Source organism: Marmota flaviventris, chromosome 6 (assembly GCF_047511675.1).
Source record: "Marmota flaviventris isolate mMarFla1 chromosome 6, mMarFla1.hap1, whole genome shotgun sequence".
In the NCBI taxonomy this organism is placed as follows: domain Eukaryota; kingdom Metazoa; phylum Chordata; class Mammalia; order Rodentia; family Sciuridae; genus Marmota; species Marmota flaviventris.
Window position 1 is genome coordinate 46,127,351 of NC_092503.1, and position 10,225 is coordinate 46,137,575.

A 10,225-nucleotide genomic window follows, 5' to 3' on the forward strand; every position below is an offset into this window, starting at 1 on the left:
GAATTGAATTTTGTGGGAAACACAGAATGCTGGGAAATTGTTACAATACTATGAAAGAAATAGTATAATAGAAGCATTGACTTCCATGTCTAGGAAGGAAGTGGCAATAGTTTTCAAGTGCTGAAAGAAAAGAACCATGAAGCCAGATCATATTACCAGTAGAAATGCCTTTTAAAAATGAAAGAAAAACTGAGACACATTGCAGGCAAACTCTGGGAATTTGCCACCAGGAAACTTTTCCTAAAAGAATGGCTACAGGAAGGTCTCTAAATGCAAAGGTAACAATTAAAGAAATGTTGTAAGGGTTTCCACTATTTGTTCTAATCAGATGTGGTAAAATAGTAGATATAAAAATGACTGTCAGGAAGGAGGAGGTTACTTATGTTTGTAAATTGCTAGAAATCAGAGGTTGCGCATGCTGAAACTGGAAGCAATGGGTTCATCAGGAATTAGAGGCAGATGGAGTGTGGGATTTGGGCAAGAGCCTTTATTGTGGTATCTAAGAGAAGGAATGGGAGAGACTGGATGAGCAAGTTTAGGATCAGCTAGTTTGCATAACTTCAGTGGGCTTTGGAGAATGGGGCCATCCCTAGTTATCTGATAGTTGGCCTTGACAGGATGGGGCAAATGGTTAGTAGCCCAGAGTAGGAGGCCCTGACATAGTTGCTTGTTGGAATATAGACTCTGGATTGGGTGTTTTACCTCTGAAAGGTATTATTTGCTATCTTTATGAATTAGCTGACCGTGGGAGGAAAAATCCCTCCAGGATCAACAAGGCCCCAGTATGTCAAAGCATCAAAAATAAGAATAAAAGGGTATGATTAGTACAGGAAGGGATATTGAACATCAAGAAAGGAGAAATAGCAATAGAAAGAGTAAAAATTTCAGTAAATAAGACACATTATACTTTGTTGATTTCCTAAATTATGACAGTCAGATGAAGCAAAAATTTTAACAGTCTGTTGTGATTCTAAATGTGTACAAGTCCTGGACATGTTCTGTCAAATCTACACTCGCATAGTGCTTTCAGGAATATAAAAAAAATACATATACATGTATATACTTGCATTTACTAAATGAGGTTCCATGATAGTCACATTGATTAAATGCAATAGATAAGAAAAGATATCACCATAAGTTTTTCTGGCATTTTTTAAAAAATATGCTTCTAGGATGTATGCTTATTCACCCATAAGCACCACTAACTCTATTCTGTGGAAGTCTATATGGAGTCATCTAGAGCAGAAATTGATGAGTCCTCATAACTTGAGTTTCTCTTGGGCATTAGGGGAGAGCTATGGGATGCAGAAAGTAAGGACTAAGGCTCTGGATGCATATAGATAAATCCCAGTTGCAGCATTTAGGCCACACCACCCTTAGCAAATTACACAATCCCTTTCAGTCTAGTATTCTTCTTATTTTAAATGGACATGTTAATAAGACATACCTCCTAGGACTATTAGCATAGTGGTTTAGAGATAATAAGTCTGCCATAAATATTAGCCACCATTGTTGGTTGTATTTTATAGGCAAACGACTAATTAGATTTGACTATCTAGGTAGTTGGATTAACAAGTTAGACTTTTGAATATTTTAAATGTTATGGTATGAATTTGACACATTCACAGTTATCCGACCATCAGTCTGGAGGTGACCATTTACATGACTAACAAATATTTAGTTTACATCTCAGAACTCCCCAACAGTATTCTTATGAAGGTCATCAATATCTCAACATTGCCAAGTCCAATGGTCAATTCTCAGTCCTCCTCTTACTTTCACTGAGCAGCATTAGACAAGATTGGTCAATCCCTGAAAAATGCCTTCTTTATCTCCTGAGTCTCCTCATACTGTACTGCTGCTTTTTCTTATGTGGCTGATTTCCCCATCCTCTCATGTAGGAGCACCTCAGGTGTCCACATTCATACCTTGTCTCTTCCACATCTACACCAATATTTGATAAAGGCTCTCTTCCAGCTCCATGGCTGTAATACCATCTGATGATTTTCATATGTATATTGCTAGCTTAGGCATCACTTTTAAACTTTACTCTTATATATCCTATTGCTCACTTGGCATCTTCACTTAAATGTGAAATTGTTGATAGTTCAGACCAAAAGGTCCATCTGATATCTTCCACTGTAACCCTGCTTATCCTACATTTTTATTCATCTTGGAGTAATGGCAACTTGATGCTTCCTGTTCCTCAGAATAAAAACTTATAGTTGTCCATGACTCTTTTTTTTTCTTCTATCTCAAGTGTCAGCCAATCCTGTTGTTTCCATATTTTACATATATTAGGAAATTGACTATTTATCACTTCATCCACTGCTAGCAGCCTCAAGGAAGTCAGTATTATCTTGTCTGAATTTTTTTGAGAGTTACCAATCTATTCTCAACATAGATACAAAGTGATTCTTAAAAAAATACAAATCAGAGGGCTGGGGATATAGCTCAGTTGGTAGAGTACTTGCCTCATGTGCACAAGGCCCTGGGTTTAATCCCCAGCATCACCAAAAAAAAAAAAATCTAAAGCAGAATATGGCACTCCACTACTCAAAACCTTCCAATGATTTCCCATTTCAGAATTACATTTCATTTTGAACAAAGTTCTTACAATGACTTGAAAGATCCTCTGATCTGGTCTCCTAACATTTTTCTGATTCGTCTCTTGCTAGTCTCCTCCCTTCTCCCTTCACTTTAAAGTCACCCTCCTCCTTGCTGGACTACTGTGCTCCTTCTTCAGGCCTTTGCACTTACTCTGCCTGAATCACTGTTTCCTGCCACATCTACAGAGTTCTCTCCTCATCTGCTCTAAGTCCTCATTCATATGTCATCTTCCTAGCAAAGGTTGGCCAGCCACCTTGCCTGACTAAAGTGCTAATCCTACTCTGGAAATTTCTATGCCCTTTAACTACTTTATTTTTCTTCATAATCTTCTTAAGACCTTCTAACACATTATAAAGCATATAATTAACCCTTAGAATGTAAACTTTATGAGGAATAGGATTTTTCTTCCTGCCATGTTCACTTTTGTTTTTCTGCAGTCTAAAACAGTGCCTAATACACAGTAGACACTTAATAAGTATTTGTTAAAAAACTACGTATACAATAGGCATGGTGTATTAAGCCCCTTAACAAGAAAATAAAGCATGCACAGGCAAATGAAACATGATTGTAATCAATTGCCAGGTAATCAATTGCCCAAGGCTAACATAGATAAAGTAAGAAATTCTTAGAATAGAACTGCAAACATCAGTGCTCCAGATTCTTTCTATATTTACCCAAAGCACCGATATTACTACATGATCAGCTGAACTCTGATAGTAGTACCTCAAGAAATTTAGTAATAGACTTCAGCACAAGATTATTTGCGATTAAACCTCATTTGTTTTTTCCAACTTTCATTTTCTACTTTACATATTTAAAATTACAAATTTACTTCTACAGTATTGACGGATTCAAAGAATTAAATGAAACTACCTGAAGAATCTAACCAAACAGAATTTTATACAACAATCATAGGTTAAAAAAATCTTTCTGAAGTAATTATCCATTATGATGTTTTTTTTTTCAAATCATAACACAGAGGTTTTCTGTCTGGTTTTAAATAGCTCTTTTATCTCTTTCTGCAAGGAAGATTTTAAAGGAAACTTTCAATGTTTGCCAACCAAAGCAGTCAGATCTGCAATAATTCACCAAACTGACCCAACCATAGTTGTCTGCCTTTGTTTGCAGGATTAAGCCTGGTGATTTTGTGGAATCTCAAGGAAGAAACCCGAGTTTCTTCACAGGCACGCACCCAGGCATGCACCACTGGGTCTCTTACACAGCGTCTTACTGCCTACTCACAATTGCTAGCCCCCCTTATTTTTGCTTATGTGAATATAGAAATCTTTAAAGGCAAGTACTACTGTTCCTGAGCAAGCTATTGAAGGCTTTTTACTGATAGCCTATTCCTACAATGGACAGTCTGAATTTGTTGTCTAGTTATTTATCAGTTGCTTTTGCCTGTTTCTTGCTGCTGAACTGAGCCTAAGAGCTGAATACAGAGCACATATAAAAAGTTATTTATACTTTAAACACAAATAAGTCACACTCACAACATGAGCTGTGAACCTAATGGAGTATGTCTGTTGAAAACAAATAAGAGGTAGGTAGTGGTCAGTCTGGTAAGTCTGCCAGCAGTGAGGTGATTACTCCATTGCCTCACTAGGACAGAAGAGCAGGGTATGAATAAACAGGCAAGCAGGTGTTGCTGATTCCCCAAACAAATCCTCATTCTGACATCACAAACTAGAGAAGACCAATGTGAACTGGCGTTCCTGCTTTTAACTCATGAGTGGTCTTCACCAACATTTAGTCTTCAGTGTCCTCCCAGGTTTTCTTTTTTGGGGGGTCGGAGTGGGGGGCATACCAGAGATTGAACTCAGGGGCATTCAAACACTGCACCACATCCCCAGCCTTTTTTGTATTTTATTTATAGACAGGGTTTCACTGAGTTGCTTAGCACCTCACTTTTGCTGAAGCTGGCTTTGAACTCGGGATTCTCTTGCCTCGCCTCCTGAGCTGATGGGATTACAGGCATGCGCCCCTGGGCCCAGCTTCTTTCCAGGTTTTCTAAAGCTACATCCGCCCAGCTAATAAGAGCACTCTAATTTCTAATTGCCCATTTCTTTGCTTTTCTAATGTACTCGTATTTTCACCTACAACTAGTTATTGAGTGTTTACCACATGTAGGCTCTGTATGAGACACTGGATATATTCTAGTAAACATATGGACAAAATCTCTCTCTTTATAGAGCTATAAAATATAATGGAGTACATGATAAATAAACCAATGACAAATTAGTAGATTTTGATAAATGCTGTGAAGAAAATGAGTAAGTTTTCTGAGGAAGTCATATTTAAACCAAAATCAAATTCAAGAATCTGAAAATATATCTGTGGAGTAAAAATAATGCTTTATGTATCCTCAACTTTCAGCCCAATCATAGCAATCTGGGTAAGAATAAACAGGTTCCTCACTGGGATTATCATTTGTACTGTGTACAGAACATACTATTAGGAAATGTGGGGATATAGAGACAATAGTTTGGGATTCCAAGAGACAATGTATTTCATAATTCTACATTATTTACTCACCATGTAGAAAGAGAGTTAAGTGGTTGAACTGGATTGTGTCTATGCAGATCAAAACACTGATTTAAAAAAATGAGACATTCACTCAACCTGAATTTTGTATCAACAGCACTAAAGTAGTGAATTGAATTTACAATTTACATTGAATTTACAATTTAGCTTGATATCAGAAATAACTGCCAAGCTCTTCCAACTTGTTATATTAACAAAGACTACAACTTTTTAGTTTTTTAAAAAATTTATAACTCTACTAAAAATATAGTTTGTAGTATGAGAGATTCAGTTGATCCATCAAAAGGTGAGGCAATGATTGGATGCTGAGAGAGATAACTGGTAGATTTGGGGGGATTTTGATTCCTTGCCTGTTTTACAGTTAGTGCTGTGTTGGGTAAAAGACTTAATCTATGTTACTGGAACTGTAATATCAGGTCTAAAGGAGAGGATGGTAAAATGCTGCATTTCCTATTCCATAAGAGACAGCAAAAGGCTCAATGATAACCTAAAACATTAAAGTTCTTTCCTCAAGGGACATATATATACATACTCCTTGTATGTATCAACATACATATATACAACAAGTTACATCAAAATAATTGCTTTAATAACAATTAACATTTTTGCATTATTGTTAGAGAAAAATTTAAAAAGCAAATAGCTTCAAAAGTGACCACTTGGCCTGTTCTGAATAAAACACTATAGACTATTACTATTGCTTAACTTCACAAGAAAATCACCTTTTTTTCACTTCATTAAGATAAGTAAATTCAGTGTTCTTTGGATAGTGACCTAGCTGTGCTCTACTCTGAGATGGACAAGAAGAGTAATTTGGGGCAAAAATACTTTGCTAACATAATCTTTTGACTGATAGTATTAATAGTATTAAATTGTGATGTGTATGAAGCACACGGTGATGAGTGAGGATGATTTGAGTCACAAATGGAGAACAACAAAGGCAGGATCACTATCTCAAAAACATTCCTGTGTTCCCTGGGAAGCAGGGCTCAAAGCTGTTCCAATAAAACAGTGGTTCTTTGCTTTTCTGAATTTAACAGAACTCTTTGGATAATCTGATAAAAGCACTGAATGCTGTCTTCTGAAAAATCAAAATATGCATGTTCACTCAAAAATTGTATATGATTTCAAGGGATGTACAGACATCCATGAATCCCACCAATATATCTTGCATGGTGCCCTAAATAGAAAAAATCCCCTATGTTGCACATGAAATGATATTAATTACATAATTTTAAAGGTACATATTAAGGAGCTGGGGATGTAGCTCAATTAGTAGAGTGCTTGCCTCAAATGCACAAGGCCCTGGGTTCAGGCCCCAGCACCACCGAAAAAAAAAAAAAAAGATATTAAATAGAAAGTACCATAAAGAAAATTTCAATTATAAATAGGTACCACAAGACAGGAAGATGGAGCATGCTGGGAGCAGAAATGTTGCCAGATATACAATGATTCTTTACAAAGAGCCCAGGGATGGAATACTGAGTCAGGCACATAAGGACAAGGGAACAGTGTACCTAACTGGGAAAGATGCAATAGGACAAAATCTGACTCAATTATTTTATGACCTTTTTAAGGATCATACCTGCTCATTTTTATAATTTGAAATCCAACTAAATGAAATTAATTTCTCAGCTATATGCACACTATTAAGGATTTCAGCCTTTGACTTATAATTTTTCCTCAAGCAGAAGCTTTATTGAACTTTGCACAGTGATATCCTTCTGAGTTCTTCTAACCACACTCAACTCTGATTAAGCAATAGACGTTGACAGTTTTATTTTTGTGGGTGAATGATAAATAGCAATAGGCTGAATGCTGCTGATCATATCTAGTGAGAACTGTAATTTGAATAGTTGACTGGACTCCTCTATCTACAATTAGCTTATTGATGACTTATTATCATGGTGAAACTGACCCAGATACTTGTAATATATCACAAAACTAGTTGTACTTTCAAAACAATGAACTATGAGATGTGCAAAGTATAAAACTCAGGTTTCAAAAGCTTCAATCTAGTTGAAGAGGCAATAGTACATGAAAAATTAGGAAATAGTAGGAGGATTAAAATAAACTCGTAAGACATTAACACTAGAGGTGTAAGTGGAAAGTGCCTAATCATGGCTCAGAACTTAAGGTTGTACTCTCACCATCTCTTCTGTTGTCACTTCATAATAAGGGATTAGTGTGGAAGAAAAGTACATCATGAACAGAAAAATATATTCAAATGTAATGTTGATCAAATAAAATGCAGTTGTGGCATTGCGTTTTGAATACCTGCTTGTTTGGGCTAAATATATTTTCATCTATGCTATTGGGAGTGGGAGGTGGGCAGAAGGAATGAAGGAGATTAGGAACAATAGGTCAGAACTCATTCTTGAGCTCTGTTTATTCCTGTATCACTCCCCGCCCCACACACACACACTGTAGATCTTGGCATCTGCCTTCATGTCATTGTTGACTACTTCCTTCATTCTGCACGGGCACTCTGACCTGTTCCATCAGGCTGGCTCTGTGTGTGGGCAGAGGAGTCAGCTGCCTGTCAGGACCTCCATAGATTCCCCATGAGCCTTGTCATACCATCCCTCCCACACCTTCCCGGATAACTAAAATTCAATTGTTTTAAATTTATTTCTCTAATCTTGAAAAAAATTTTAAAGCTTATTTCAATTGCAAATAGCACTAAAAACCATGTATGGTGTCATCATTTGTATGAAGTTCAATGAAGAATGAAATGAAAGTGTGGGGATATGGAAAGTGAGTGGGAAGCTACCATGACCAGAGGGAAAACTGAAGAGCTCAAAGGAGACAGGGGTCAAACTTCACTTGCTTGAAAGCTGTCTTGAGTGCTGATGCTATATTCAAAACCTCTGATCCCAGAAAGCCATTTCCAGCCTGAGCCAACCTTCACCTTGGTCTTATCATTAAGGATGAAGTCATCCCATCTTCAATATTATAGACTCAGAATTAAGTATCCTTAATGGTAGATGATTCTTCCCTGTTACACTTGTCCAAGCTGGGCAATGATTTCTTTCTTTTTTTCTTTTTTTGGTGGTGCTGGGGATTGAACCCAGGGCCTTGTGCATAGGAGGCAAGCACTCTACCAACTGAGCTATACCCGCAGCCCCTGGGCAATGATTTCTTTATGAAAATAACTTGAGTAGTGCTATCACTTCTATACTATTTTCTTTAAGTAATATTAATCAGTTATCTCTTCACATAAAGATTATTACAAAGAAAAAATCAAAGGAACAATCAAGCTAGTCTCACCGGTATTCATATCTCAAATTTTCGTTAAGAGGTTTTAGCCTTCAAAAACAGTAGTTTAAAGGAAAAATCGTAATCTTTAGAAATAATGGTTGTCATTTATGAATGTTTTTAAATAAGAGAAAATATAATTTAGAATCTGTTAACTGTAGATGGCTGAGGGGCTGGGTATATAGCTCAGTTGGTAGAGTGCTTGCCTTGCATGCATAAGGCCTTGGTTTCAATCCCCAGGACCATTAAAAAAAAAAAAACAAAAAACTTATGACTGAAAGTTCTGTCCCAGAATTAAACTTTGATAACAATAGAAGCTACAGCAGATGCAATAATGTATCCAATAAAATTCTGAAGTAATTAATATATATTTTATATCTTCCTTCAAGCTTAACTCAATAATGGATTTCATTCTAGGGAGACAAACCAGGTAGTGGTACTGTTATAAAAATCATCATATCTACTAGACATACATTTAAGATGTTTGAGAAAAATCTCTGAACAATGATTTAGACAGCTGTGGAAAGCACTTCAAATTTAGGAATTAATAAATTCCAGTTTGATTGAGGAAAGGGAATTTTGGAGCTAATTATTGAGTCTAGGAACTTTAGCCATTGATTAACTCAAGTCACATAACAGACCTATTCGATAGAACATCTTAACTATCATGGATGAGAAAACCATTGTTCAGAGAAGTTGCGTAACTCATTCCCTGTCATATAGCTCAGTGACCAGCAGAGCTACCCAGATCTTGTCAGCTTCCAAAGACTGAGCCCTCTCTGCCACATGAAGTTGCATTTTACTGGGTGAAGTACTTTTGAAAGCTTCTGTTTTCCTAACTTCAGAGGGTCCTTTACAGAAATAAATCTTCAAACTTAGATTATATTTATTAAAATAAGAAAATGTGCTTCATCTTTATGTTTGGCCAGATTACAAAGACCCTAAAAATATTAAAACTTAAGAGAAATCATTGTTATAACTTTTTATCACTGATTTGTCAAATAAATGTCAGAACTGAAAAACATATGGCCATAATCATTTTGAGTTGCTTAATATCTATTCTATACTATTGCTGGAAAATTATATAAATCTCTTGCATTTTAGTACACTTCAGCAAAATCGTCTTTGAACATATAGTTTTTTGATATCTTTGAGGTTATTTGAGCAAAATAACTCAATTCATGAAAATCTAAGTCCTCCCAATTGTATGCAGAGATGCAAACATACATACAAACATACATGAACAAATAAGATGATTAATATGAGTAAAATAATAAGATCAAAATGAGTAAAATAGCCAGGCAAAGTGGAACACTCTTATCATCCAGTGGCTCTGAAGGCAGAGGCAGCAGAATCAGGAGTTCAAAGCCAGCTTCAGCAAAAGCAGGTGCTAAGCAACCCAGTGAGACCCTGTCTTTAAGTAAAATACAAAATAGGGCTGGGCGTGTGGCTCAGTGGCCGAGTGAGCCCACCCCCTGAGTTCAATCCCTGGTTCCCCCCAACCAAAAAAACTGAGTAAAATAATAAGATTTAGATGAATAAACATCTGAAAAACTTCAGTCTCATGAATATTTCTGGAAAAGTGAAGTTACTTAGTTTGCATCTCTTAAGAAATCCTGATATTGGTAAAAATCATAAGATTCAGGAAACACTGGCTGCTATGTGATGACACAGGACTTCTCATTCCTCATTTGGAAACTCTGTGGAACCTAAGGCTAATTTGGATGACAAAATATGCCATAATGGCCAAAGTGCTTTTTTATTTTTTAAAATTCATTTAAATGTCTCTGCTACTGATCAAGTAAATTAGCTG

The 10,225-nt window shown here is 36.3% G+C and overlaps 2 non-coding genes across 2 annotated transcripts; one reads left to right on the forward strand and one right to left on the reverse strand.

Annotated features, from left to right (window-relative positions):
* The first annotated feature begins 2,443 nt into the window (after window positions 1-2,443).
* Trnam-cau (transfer RNA methionine (anticodon CAU)) lies at window positions 2,444-2,516 on the forward strand. Its single transcript has one exon. It is a non-coding gene; the product is annotated as a tRNA-Met (tRNA).
* Window positions 2,517-8,203: 5,687 nt separating this feature from the next.
* Trnar-ccu (transfer RNA arginine (anticodon CCU)) lies at window positions 8,204-8,274 on the reverse strand. Its single transcript has one exon. It is a non-coding gene; the product is annotated as a tRNA-Arg (tRNA).
* Between the last annotated feature and the right edge of the window lie 1,951 nt (window positions 8,275-10,225).